The sequence below is a fragment of the Bos taurus genome, chromosome 7, assembly GCF_002263795.3.
Source record: "Bos taurus isolate L1 Dominette 01449 registration number 42190680 breed Hereford chromosome 7, ARS-UCD2.0, whole genome shotgun sequence".
Classification (NCBI taxonomy): domain Eukaryota; kingdom Metazoa; phylum Chordata; class Mammalia; order Artiodactyla; family Bovidae; genus Bos; species Bos taurus.
In genome coordinates, this window is record NC_037334.1 from 35,783,302 (window position 1) to 35,797,494 (window position 14,193).

The window sequence follows — 14,193 nt, forward strand, 5'->3', positions numbered from 1 at the left end:
GAGATCTCCCATTAGATGAGACCTTTAAATGTTCCTCCTCGGTTCTGAAGCCTTATGTTTCATTCCCCCCTTTGGACCTAGTGTCATTAACCACAAAGAGGAATTAGGCTTATAGTTCTTGAATAGTTCCAGTTTCTTGACAGTTGGAAAAGCTACAGTGACTTTCTATATATGCCAAAAATAAATTGTCCATCACAGATAAAATATGTCTAATGGTTACAAGTAACTTCTTTACAAGTAACTTCTCTGATGTGTGAGATGCATGATAAGGCCATTATACTTACAGTGATGATGGTTGTGACAAATAGTTTGCAAGGACATGACATATGGCCATATCCACATAAGGATCTGGAAGTAGATCAATTAGTTATGCATGAGATATCAAGCTTATTTATTGTCATTAATCTATTAAGTGAAGTGACTAAAACAAGCAGTAATATTTACACATAAGGATAATATTCATTTAAAAATAGTCTTTATCAATACCTCTTTTCTAAGGCTAAATAAAGTTACTCAGGGATAAATTAAATTTGGGAAAGATTCTCCTTTAATTTTCTGCACAATTTAAAGGTTAAATTATGGGAATGCTGTGGTGGTCCAGTGGTTAAGGGCCTGCACTTCCTATGAAGGGGGCCTGGCTTTGAGCACTCACTGCTTGGGGCAATAAGATCCTACAAAGCATGTGGTACAGCCGAAAATAAATATAATAAGTTAAATTATAATAATGAATATGCTGGCAAAGACTATGCCCCAATATAGGTCATTATATTGGAAAGTTGTTAAAATACCTAATTTGTGCTTGGTCCCTTATACATATCAACAAATATTTTCTTATTCTGAGAATATTGAAATTAGTATGAATTTCAATTGAGTCTTATACAACATATTAAATATTTTTCAGAATATTTTGTAATATGTCAAATAATATAATTTAGTATATCATGAAACTGAAGTGGCCAAAAGTAAATATCTGTTGAATAAAATATAATTTGTTAATTCAGAAAATTTTGTAAAAGAATGTAACATAACAAATTATTTTTAGCGTCTTATTTTGTATCTTTGGGTAGTGGATGATATGAAGGAAGTTAGATTTCAAACATTTCAGAAAATATGAGGATATTTCTCCACACAATCAGATTACGGGAAAACTATTTAATCTTGAAGGCTTTTATAACTTTGCTATTGATTATGAAAACTATTGCAGTGAATAAGAAAATACGAATGTAACGTAAGAATTCACTGTGGATCCATGAACATTTGAATTTGAGCTTTAGGCAGTCAGATAAAAATGATGGGAAAGAAAGATAAACATATGAGACTATGAGAAGGATTTAACTTGGTGGAAAACTAAAATCAAAGTATAAAGTTAAAGAAGGTTTACTAAGCTAAGGGCAATGAAAGGGAATTTTAATGTTTGATTTGATGATGTTGACTTAAAAAATATTCTACCTTAAAGGTAGAGAGTTACATTTTATTCGGTGGGATGTTTTAGGACTTAAAATCTGGGAGGCAGCATGTCAACAAACCCTAATAGAACTATTCCAAGGATGTGGCTGGGGAGTAGCCAGGATATGTAGGAATTTTGAAACAAAGGACAAGTAGTAGGAATATCAAAAGATTATTCTTAAAGAAAAACAGACTTCACAAGTTATGGAATTTAGGGGTTTTCTATATATGGGAAGATGCCAGAGTCTTGGCTCACTGAAATTATTCTTTTGATATGCACCTCAGTGGTGATTGCAATGGCTGATGACTGTGACATCCTTTGTTTACTGATATGACAGGAAATACTCCATTTCTTGATGTGAATATGTAACTTATGACCAGTATGCAAATTAATGATGCTGCTAAGTTGCTTCAGTCGTGTCCGACTCTGTGCCACCCCATAGACAGCAGCCCACCAGGCTCCCCCATCCCTGGCATTCTCCAGGCAAGAACACTGGAGTGGGTTGCCATTTCCTTCTCCAATGCATGAAAGTGAAAAGTAAAGTGAATTCGCTCAGTTGTGTCCGATCCTCAGCGACCCCATGGACTGCAGCCTACCAGGCTCCTCTGTCCATAGGATTTTCCAGGCAAGAGTATTGGAGTGGGGTGCCATTGCCTTCTCCAAATTAATGATAACTCCATGAAAAAAAATTTCCATTTGATATTTGCTTTTGTATCTGGCTTGAGGAAGAGAGGTATTAAGGTGAAAGTACATGCTGGTTTAGATTTTAAGATAAAGACATATTCATTACCTTTCTGAATAATATGAAATCAAATATTTGATGGATATTTATCACATTTTATTGGTGTCCAATTCAAAACTGTAGAATATTTAACATGTACAATGTGATGACTTGATGTACATATACTTTGTGAAAGAATTCCTCTCATTGAGTTCAGTTCAGTTCAGTCGCTCAGTCGTGTCTGACTCTTTGCGACCCCATGAACCACAGCAGGCCAAGCCTCCCTGTCCATCACCAACTCCCAGAGTTTACCCAAACTCATGTCCATCGAATCAGTGATGCCATCCAGCATCTTATCCTCTGTTGTCCCCTTCTCCTCCTGCCCCCAATCCCTCCCAGCATCAGAGACTTTTCTAATGAGTCAAATCTTCCCATGAGGTGGCCAAAGTATTGGAGTTTCAGCTTCAACTTCAGTCCTTCCAATGAACACCCAGGACTTATCTCCTTTAGGATGGACTGGTTGGATCTCCTTGCAGTCCAAGGGACTCATGAGTCTTCTCCAACACCACAGTTCAAAAGCATCAATTCTTTGGCACTCAGCCTTCTTCACAGTCCAACTCTCACATCTGTATATGACTACTGGAAAAACTGTACCCTTGACCAGATGGACCTTTGTTGGCAAAGTAATGTCTCTGCTTTTGAATATGCTATCTAGGTTGGTCATAACTTTCCTTCCCAGGAGTAAGCGTCTTTTAATTTCAAGGCTTCAGTCACCATCTGCAGTGATTTTAGAACCCAGAAAAAGAAAGTCAGCCACTCTTTCTACTGTTTCCCCATGTATTTACCATGAAGTGATGAGACCGGATGCCATGATCTTCATTTTCTGAATGTTGAACTTTAAGCCAACTTTTTCACTCTCCTCTTTCACTTTATCAAGAGGCTTTTTAGTTCCTCTTCACTTTCTGCCATAAGGGTGGTGTCATCTGCATATCTGAGGTTATTGATATTTCTCCTGACAATCTTGATTCCAGCTTGTGCTTCCTCTGGCCCAGCATTTCTCACGAAATACTCTGCCTATAAGTTAAATAAACGGTGACAATATACAGCCTTGACGAACTCCTTTTCCTGTTTGGAATCAGTCTGTTGTTCCATGTCCAGTTCTAACTGTTGCTTCCTGACCTGCATATAGGTTTCTCAAGAGGCAGGTCAGGTGGTCTGGTATTCCCATCTCTTTCAGAATTTTCCAGAATTTATTGTGATCCACACAGTCAAAGGCTTTGGCATAGTCAATAAAGCAGAAATGGATTTTCTCTGGAACTCTCTTGTTTTTTCTATCATCCAGAGGATGTTGGCACTTTGATCTCTGGTTCCTCTGCCTTTTCTAAAACCAGCTTGAACGGAGAAAGAAAAAAAGTTTGTCCTTTCTTCCTGCTTGAGAATTCCAGACCCTTCTCTCTTTGGGGACCCCTAGACTCCCTATCAACCTGCCTAGGAACTGACTCTCTCATTCTCCCCTTTTCTTTTAGGAGAATTATGTTGCCTAGGGAAAAGGGGCGTCGTTCTCGTTCCATAACTGCTTCCGAGCTGACAAGGGGCGTTGTCCCTAAATTGGTGAGGCAACATATTCTCCTAATCCTCATATTGAGGATATCTGATCCAGGGGCCCCAAATAATAGCTGGAGGAAGCTACAGTAGTAGCAGGAGTTTGAGCAACCATTTGTAACTTAAAAGCTTTCATGCGGCTAGAAACAAATTCAGTTATACAATTACAGATGCAGGGAGCAAACAGCAAGAACAAAACAAGTCTAGAAGTTCACGGTTCATGTATTGCTGAAGCCTGGCTTGGAGAATTTTAATCATCAGTTTAGTAGCATGTGAGACAGTGCAATTGTGCGGTAGTTTGAGCATTCTTTGGCATTGTCTTTCTTTGGGATTGGAATGAAAACTGACCTTTTCCAGTCCTGTGGCCACTGCTGAGTTTTCCAAATGTGCTGGCATATTGAGTGCAGCACTTTCACAGCATCATCTTTCAGGATTTGGAATAGCTCAACTGGAATTCCATCACCTCCACTAGCTTTGTTCGTAGTGATGCTTTCTAAGGCCCACTTGACTTCACATTCCAGGATGTCTGGCTCTAGGTGAGTGATCACACCTTCGTGATTATCTGGGTCATGAAGATCTTTTTTTGTACAGTTCTGTGTATTCTCGCCACCTCTTCTTAATATCTTATGCTTCTGTTAGGTCCATACCATTTCAGTCCTTTATCGAGCCCATCTTTGCATGAAGTGTTCCCTTGGTATCTCTAATTTTCTTGAAGAGATCTCTAGTCTTTCCCATTCTGTTGTTTTCCTCTATTTCTTTGCATTGATTGCTGATGAAGGCCTTCTTTTCTCTCCTGGCTATTCTTTGGAATTCTGCATTCAGATGCTTATATCTTTCCTTTCCTCCTTTGCTTTTTGCTTCTCTTCTTTTCCCAGCTATTCCTAAGGCCTTCTCAGACAGCCATTTTGTTTTCTTGCATTTCTTTTCCATGGGCATGGTCTTGATCCCTATCTCCTGTAGAATGTCATGAACCTCAGTCCATAGTTCATCAGGCACTCTATTAGATCTGGTCCCTTAAATCTATTTCTCATTTCCACTGTATAATCGTCAGGAATTTGATTTAGGTCATGCCTGAATGGTCTAGTGGTTTTCCCTGCTTTCTTCAATTTAAGTTTGATTTTGTCAATAAGGAGTTCACGATCTGAGTCACAGTCAGCTCCCAGTCTTGTTTTTGCTGACTGTATAGAGCTTCTCCATCTTCAGCTGCAAAGAATATAATCAATCTGATTTTGGTGTTGACTATCTGGTGATGTCCATATGTAGAGTCTTCTCTTGTGTTGTTGGAAGAGGGTGTTTGCTATGACCAATGTGTTCTCTTGGCAAAACTCTATTAGCCTTTGTCCTGATTCATTCTGTACTCCAAGGCCAAATTTGCCTGTTATACCAGGTGTTTCTTGACTTCCTAATTTTGCATTGCTGCTGCTGCTGCTGTTGATGCTAAGTCGCTTCTGTGTGACCCCATAGATGGCAACCCACCACGCTCTCCCGTCCCTGGGATTCTCCAGGCAAGAACACTGGAGTGGGTTACCATTTCCTTCTCCAATGCATGAAAGTGAAAAGTGAAAATGAAGTCGCTCAGTCGTGTCCGACTCTTCACAACCCCATGTATTGCAGGCTACCAGGCTTCTCCACCCATGGGATTTTCCAGGAGTACTGGAGTGGGATGCCATCGTCTCCTCTGTTTTGCATTGCAGCCCCCTATAATGAAAAGATATCTTTTTTGGGTGTTAGTTCTAAAAGGTCTTGTAGGTCTTCATAGAACCTTCAACTTCAGCTTCTTCAGCATTAGTGGTTGGGGCATAGGCTTGGATTACCTTGATACTGAATGGTTTGCCTTGGAAATGAACAGAGATCATTTTGTCATTTTTGAGATTGCATCCAAGTACTGCATTTTGGACTCTTTGTTGACCATGATGGCTACTCAATTTCTTCTAAGGGATTCCTGCCCACAGTAGTAGATATAATGGTCATCTGAGTTAAATTCACCCATTCCAGTCCATTTTAGTTCGCTGATTCCTAGAATGTCTATGTTCACTCTTGCCATCTCCTGTTTGACCACTTCCAATTTGCCTTGATTCATGGACCTAACATTCCAGATTCCTATGCAATATTGCTCTTTACAGCATCGGACCTTGCTTCTATCACCAGTCACATCCACAGCTGGGTATTGTTTTTGCTTTGGCTCCATCCCTTCATTCTTTCTGGAGTTATTTCTCTACTGATCTCCAGTAGCATATTGAGCACTTACCAACCTGGGGAGTTTCTCTTTCAGTATCCTATCATTTTGCCTTTTCATACTGTTCATGGGGTTCTCAAGGCAAGAACACTGAAGTGGTTTGCCATTCCCTTCTCCAGTGGACCACATTCTGTCAGAACTCTCCACCATGCCCCTTCCATCTTGGGTGGCCCCACATGGCATGGCTTAGTTTCATTGAGTTAGACAAGGCTGTGGTCCATATGATCAGATTGGCCCATTGAGTTAATACATCCTTAATATGTATTTTAAATGAATGTGATATATTCAAGGACTTGGTTGTACTTGATTTTGGTTCAAGGTGCAACATTCCACATTAGCTGGATGATGGCTGTTGTGGTTCAGTTGCTCAGTTGTGTCTGACTCTTTTGCAAAATCATGGACTGTAGCCCACCCAGGTCCTCTGTCCATGGGATTTCCCAGGCAAAGAATCCTGGAGTGGGAAGCCATTTCCTTTTCCAAAGGACCTTCCTGACCCAGTGATCAAACCCACGTCTCCTGCATTGCAGGCAGATTGTTTATTGCTGAGCCACAAGGGAAGCCCCAGTTAATTGGAGATTAAACTGCATTGATTGAGAGTGAGTAGAATCTAATACCAATATCAAGGATATAAATGTTTTAAGAGCGAGAAGAGGTGGAGACCTCTATGAGGAAGACTTGTGGAGGGAGCTGGTGGGTGTGTAGGTAGGAGACTTTGAGTGGGGGGATGGGATCTGGCCCTCTCCTTCAAGACAGTAGTGCGGCCCACTGCAAAGAGACCACAGTGCTCTCTTCAGGGAGCAGGCACGTTGTACTTGCATTAGACATGCGCTTGAGTAAAGTGACTATAACAAGACTTCATCTTCTAACTATGACATAGTAGTTAACACTTTACAAGAAATAATTGAATGTGCAGCAAATTTGAATATATCACAAAAGCCAAGATCCTGGAGAGAAAGGAGATGCATAGAGGTTTACCCTTATCACTGTTTTTCAGCTTAAGGCATTTGCCAGTTACTAGTGTTAGGAATGGAGAAGGCAATGGCAACCCACTCCAGTGTTCTTGCCTGGAGAATCCCAGGGGGATTCTGGGGAGCCTGGCGGGCTGCCGTCCATTGAGTCACACAGAGTCGGACACGACTGAAGCAACTTAGCAGCAGTAGCAGTGGCAGTGTTAGGAAGAAATGCTGAGGAAAAAGCAGTAGCTGGGAGCATATGCAATGTCACTGGGCTAAAGAGAAAAAGAAATATTCAAACAAAATGTTTTTCAAGTTGTCTATGAAAGCAGCAGTTAATGGGACAAGATTCTGGAGAGAAGATATGTATATACATGGGATGAGACACAAGGAACTTAAAAAAGTCAGTTAAAACTAGTATGGTAACCAGAGATTTATGAAGTCTCACAGTGCTGTAGAGACAAACAAACAAAAAGTTAACTTTAAGCTTTGTTAGACTTCATTTAGTAAGAAGGGTCAGGGTAAATGCCTAAGGCTTTCAGTTGAAATCCCTAGTGATTTATTACAGTTGATTTAATGGCAAATCTTAGATAGATTAACCTTCATAATGTCTGAATGTGTCCTCACCTAGATCTGCCTATATTTTCTCCGTCTGCAGAAGTAGCGTGCTTTCTCTAGAGATCTGTAACAACACATAGAGTTTCAAAACATTTTTACAATAAACAGCCAACATTTAGTAAACTACCAGGGATTTCAAGATTAATGGTCAAATAACCAAAAGCCAAGAAATAGACCAACAGCTAATCCAGGTATCGATACCATGAGAGTATGGGTTTCAAAACAGCTGTGATTAATGTATTAGCTATAGATAGACATGGAAAAAATGGAACTAGAATCTGTAAAAAAAAAAAAAAAAAATTAAAGCTAAAGAGAGTCAAAAAACTTGTAAATCTAGGTCTGTAGAAAATAAATTAGAGCATGAGAGAAAAAAAAATGATTGAAAATATAGAAAAGAGCACAAAAGCCATGAGGAACTTGGGGTAGCCATTCCCTTCACAAGAGATCTTCCCAACCTAGGGACTGACCCAAGTATCCTGCACTGCAGGCAGATTCTTTACCTTCTGAGACCTCAGGGAAGCCCCAAGGATACTGTAGTGGGGGGGGGGGGGGAGGGGTTTCCCCAGGGGATCTACACAACCCCGGATTGAACCCTGGTCTCCTGTATTGCAGGTAGATTCTTTACCATCTGAACCACCAGGGAAGCTTACAAAAGTCTAATGTATGAATAAAGGGATTTATATAGAGAGAATAAAGGACAGAAGCAGAATTGAAGGGAAAATATGACAAGAATTCCCCCAAATTGATGAAATAATCAAGATATAGCTAAAACTGTAAATGATGAGAGTTGACACAAAGGCAAATCTGTTTCTATAACTTCATTCTAATAATGAGAAATTATCAAAGAAAATGATGAATAGTCTACAAAACAATTTTCAGCATTTTTAAAAAGTGCTGAGATTATAGAAGACAAGAGAAATACTGAGGAAGTGACCATCTTAGATTATGAATAACGAATGCAATTTGGAATCCCAGACTGGTTCTGAGAATGGGAAAAAGACATTTATGAAAATAACTTGAAATTTTGAAAGAATTTTAGTTTAATTAATAGCATTATAATGCTATATTAATAGTACTATAATGGTATATTAATTTCCTATTTTCAATAATTGCTGATAGTTGTAAAATATGGTAACTTTAGCCCAAGGTGGGTGAGAGATACAGAGAAACTTTCTTACTATTTTTGAAACTTTTATATAAGTCTAAAATAATTTCCAATTAAATAGTTTAAAAATTATAATAAATATATAATCAAATGTTGAATGCCACAAAATCTTTAGCATAAGTCTACCAGATTAATTCATTTTGTGAGTTTTCTTTCTGTTTGTATATACATGAAGAATGTATTCAATTGTCATGATGAGTAGTTTAATAACAGCTAATCTTTGTAAATAATTAGAGAGTAAATAGGCTTTTAAAATATTATATAGTTCACATACATGACAGAAATAAATACTGTAGAGGCCAAGTTGGACTTGCAACCCTCACACAAAATTTTTAAAAATAAAAGCATCATTACTTTTATTAATTTAATCAATAACTTTCTAAACTTATATTTATGAAATAAATTTATCCTAATAGTGTGGCAGTTCAATTAATTATATATGTACTGGGAATTTATGTATGATTTCATTAGCAAAAAGCAATTTACTTCTAAAATGTTGCTAAACTACTACACAGAACTACTAGAACATTCATGGCAAGAAAGATACCTACACTGCCTAAAAGACTGCTCAAGCATGTGCATTTGATAATTAAGCTAATAGACTATGTGTTTAAACAGGCATAGCTAAGCCTGTATTGATTGTCTTAAATTCTTAAAGAATAGCACTCTTCATACTCATGTTAAAATAACCAAAATTTCAAAATGCTACATAACTTCTTGTGCGGTAGTTTGAACATTCTTTAACATTGCCTTTTTGGGGATTGGAATAAAAATTGACCTTTTCCAGGCCACTGCTGAGTTTTCCAAATTTGCTGGCATATTGAATGCAGCACTTTCACAGCATCATCTTTTAGGATTTGAGATAGTTCAGTTGGAATTCCATCATTTCCACTAGCTTTGTTCATAGTAATGCTTCCTAAGGCTGACTTGATGTCACACTCCAGGATGTCTGGCTTTAGGTGAGTGACCACACCATCGTGGTTATCTGGGTCATTAAGACCTTTTTTTGGTACAGTTCTTCTGTGTATTCTTGTCATCTCTTCTTAATCTCTTCTGCTTCTGTTAGATCCTTGTCTTTTCTGTCCTTTATTGAGCCCATCTTTGCATGAATTGGTCCCTTGGTATCTCCAATTTTCTTGAAGAGATCTCTAGTCTTTCCCATTCTATTGTTTTCCTATATTTCTTTGTTTTGTCCACTTAAGAAAGCTTTCTTATCTCTCCTTGCTATTCTTTGGAACTCTGCATTCAGATGGGTATATCTTTCCCTTTCTCCTTTGCCTTATGCCTCTTGTTCATGGGGTTCTCCAAGCAAGAATACTAGTTTGCCATTCCTTTCTCCAATGGACCATATTTTGTCAGAACTGTCCACCATGACTTGTTCATCTTGGGTGGCCCTGCATGGCATGGTTCATGGCTTCATTGAGTTACATAAGACTGTGATCCATGTGGTCATTTTGGTTAGCTTTCTTTGATTGTGATCATGTCCCATGCTAGCAAGTTAATGCTCAAAATCCTTCAAGCGAGGCTTCACTATTACATGAACCAGCACTTCCATGTCACAGTTGGATTTAGAAAAGCCAGAGGAACCAGAAATCAAATTGCCAACATCTGTTGGGTTATAGAAAAAGCAAAAGGATTCCAGAAAAACATCTATTTCTGCTTCATTGACTACCTAAAGCATTTGACTGTGTGGATCAGAACAAACTAGAAAATTCTTAAAGAGATGGGAATAAAGAGACCACATTGTTTTCCTCCTGAGAAACCTGTATGCAGGTTGAGAAGTAACAGAACTGGACATGGAACCATGGACTGTTTTAAAATTGGGAAAGGAGTACATCAAGACTATATATTGTCACCCTTCTTATTTAATGTATATGCAGAGTACATCATAAGAAATGGTGGGCTGGTGACTCACAAGTTGGAATCAAGATTGCCAGGAGAAATATAAGCAACCTTAGATATGCAGATGGCACCACTCTAATGGCAGAATTGATGCTTTTGAACTGTGGTGTTGGAAAAGAATCTTGAGAGTCCCTTGGACTGCAAAGAGATCAAACCAGTCCTCCCTAAAAGAAATCAGTCCTGAATATTTATTGGAAGGACTGATGCTGAAGCTGAAACTCCAATACTTTGGCCACCTGATGCGAAGAACTGACTCATTTGAAAAGACCCTGATGCTTCGAAAGATTGAAGGCAGGAGGAGAAGAGGATGACAGAGGGTGAGATGGCTGGATGGCATCACTGACTCAATGGACATGAGTTTGAGTAAACTCCAGGAACTGGCAATGGATAGGGAGATTGGTGTGCTGCAGTCTGTGGGGTTGCAAAGAGTCGGACACGACTGAGCGACTGAACTGAACTGAATTGAATGGCAGAAAACAAAGTGGAACTAAAGAGTCTCTTGATGAGGATGAAAGAGGAGAGTGAAAAAGTTGGCTTAACACTCAACATTCACAAACCTAAGATCATGGCATCTGGTCCCATTACTTCATGGTAAATAGAAGGAGAAAAAGTTGAAACAGTGGCAGATTTTATTTTCCTGGCCTCCAAAAGCACTGTGGACCCTGACTGCAGCCCCAAAATTAAAAGATGCTTGCCCTTTGGATGAAAAGCTGTGACAAACCTAGACAGCAAAATAAAAAAGAGAACTTACTTTGCTGACAAAGGTCCATACAGTCAAAATTAAGGTTTTTCCATACATTCCATGTATGGATGTGAGAGTTGGACCATTCAGAGGGCTGAGTACCAAAGGATTGATGCTTTTGAATTGTGGTGCTAGACAAGACTCCTGAAAGTCCCTTGAACTGCAAGGAGGTCAAACCAGTTAACTCTAAAGGAAGTCAATCCTGAATATTCATTGGAAGGACTGATGCTGAAGCTCCAATACTGTGGTCACCTGATGCAAAGAGCCGACTCATTGGAAAAGACCTGACTCATTGGAAAAGACCCTGATGCTGGGAAAGATTGAGGGCAAAAAGAGAAGGAGGTAAGAGGATGAGATGGTTGGATGGGATCACTGACTCAATGGGCGTGAGTATGAGCATACTCTGGGAGATAGTGAAGAACAGGGAAACCTGGTGTGCTGCGGTCCATGGGGTCACAAAGAGTTGGACACGATTTAGCAACTGAACAACAACAACCATGTCACATCTTAGTCATTAAACCAAATGATGAAATGTCTGTTATAAATAGCTATGAAATGATCTCCATTTCAGCTATGACTTTGGCACAGATGTGAGCCTAAATATCTCCCTCAAACTTGGATGATCTTATTAAGATCTGAATTTGAATGTTACTGATCTCTGTTGCAGACCACTTAAAAATATGGAGAAGAGTAATCAAAACTAACACAACTACTGAAACAACCTAATCCTTACAAGCTGATGGCACTACATCCTGGAATGTAAAAAAAAAAAAGACTTGGGATGTTATTGGAAGAAGATACTTGAATATTTGAAGGGGCAAAACATGCACTTGACTGAACACATACACCAAGGAGGGTTGTGATTATGCTTTATTTGCTCAGTCGTGTCTGACTCTTTGAGACCCCATGGACTGTAGCCTGCCAGGCTTCTCAGTCCATGGAATTCTCCAGACTAGAATACTGGAGTTGGTTGCCATTCCCTCTTCCAGGGGATCTTCCTGACCCAGGAATAGAACCCAGGTCTCCCACATTGCAGGCAAATTCTTTACCATTTGAGCCACTCAGGAAACTTCCCAAGGATGAAAGGAATGAAATCCAACTATATATATATATATATATTTTTTTTTTTTCTGGAAACTGAGTGACACATGATATACTTACCTGATATGTATTTTTCACAGTAATGCAAAAATACATAAATGTCTTTTCCCCCAGCTTGCCCGTGATCCATAAAACATTCCATAAGTATATGGAGGTCTGCTGGAATAAGGAAGGAAGAAAAAGAAGTGTTTAATGTGTATTTCAGCCTCTAGGAAAACCCTGAAGTAATGTGAAGTCTGTTCAGTTCAGTTCAGTCACTCAGTCGTGTCCGACTCTTTGTGACCCCATGAACCACAACACGCCAGGCCTCCCTGTCCATCACCAACTCCCAGAATCTTCCCAAACCCATGTCCATTGAGTTGGTGATGCCATCCAACCATCTCATCCTCTGTCGTCCCCTTCTCTTCCTGCCCTCAATCTTTCCCAGCATCAGGGTCTTTTCAAATGAGTCAGCTCTTCGCATCAGGTGGCCAAAGTATTGGAGTTTCAGCTTCAACATCAGTCCTTCCAATGAATATTCAGGACTGATTTCCTTTAGGATGGACTGGTTGGATCTCCTTGCAGTCCAAGGGACTCTCAAGAGTCTTCTCCAACACCACAGTTCAAAAGCATCAATTCTTCAGTGCTTAGCTTTCTTTATAGTCCAACTCTCACATCCATACATGACCACAGGAAAAACGATATCCTTGACTAGATGCACCTTTGTTGACAAAGTGATATCTCTGTTTTTTAATATGCTGTCTAGGTTAGTCATAACTTTCCTTCCAAGGAGTAAGCGTCTTTTAATTTCATGGCTGCAATCACCATCTGCAGTGATTTTGGAGCCCAGAAAAATAAAGTCTGACACTGTTTCCACTGTTTCTCCATGTATTTGCCATGAAGTGATGGGACCAGATGCCATGATCTTTGTTTTTTGAATGTTGAGCTTTAAGCCAATTTTTCACTCCCTCTTTCGCTTTCATCAAGAGGCTCTTTAGTTCTTCTTCACTTTCTGCCATAAGACTGGTGTCATCTGCATATCTGAGGTCATTGATATTTCTCCTGACAATCTTGATTCCAGCTTGTGTTTCTTCCAGCCCAGCGTTTCTCATGATGTACTCTGCATATAACTTAAATAAGCAGGGTGACAATATACAGCCTTGACGTACTCCTTTTCCTATTTGGAACCAGTCTGTTGTTCCATGTCCAGTTCTACCTGTTGCTTCCTGACCTGCATATAGGTTTCTCAAGAGGCAGGTCAGGTGGTCTGGTATTCCCATGAAGTCTGCCTGTGATAAACAGGATTATGGCTGTGATGAAAATTAGCTTGAGCAAGCCCAGAGTTTTGATATGGATTTTTCCAATTGATCAGGACTTTTTATGTCCTTGGTAGAGGAATGATGCTTAGTTTAAGACCTACCTAATTATTTTAGCACTAATTTTTACAATTTTTCCTAAAACCACACGTCACTTTGCAGGACATAAAACGAAACAGACCATTTTAGCCAATAATATTGTAGTACCTATGAGGAATGCAATCTGTCTTTCATGCAGACCTTTACAAATACATTCTTTTTAAAGATCTTCCCACTTAATTTGTAACCCTTCAGTATTTTTTTTTAATTTTATTTTATTTTTAAACTTTACAATATTGTATTAGTTTTGCCAAATATCGAAATGAATCCACCACAGGTATACCTGTGTTCCCCATCCTGAACCCTCCTGCC

At 39.3% G+C, this 14,193-nt stretch overlaps 1 long non-coding RNA gene across 6 annotated transcripts in view; it reads left to right on the forward strand.

Moving 5' to 3' along the window:
• The window catches only part of LOC112447397 (uncharacterized), a 909,470-nt gene that overhangs the window by 608,204 nt on the left and 287,073 nt on the right, over nt 1-14,193 (forward strand). The gene's annotated exons all lie outside the window — the stretch shown is intronic.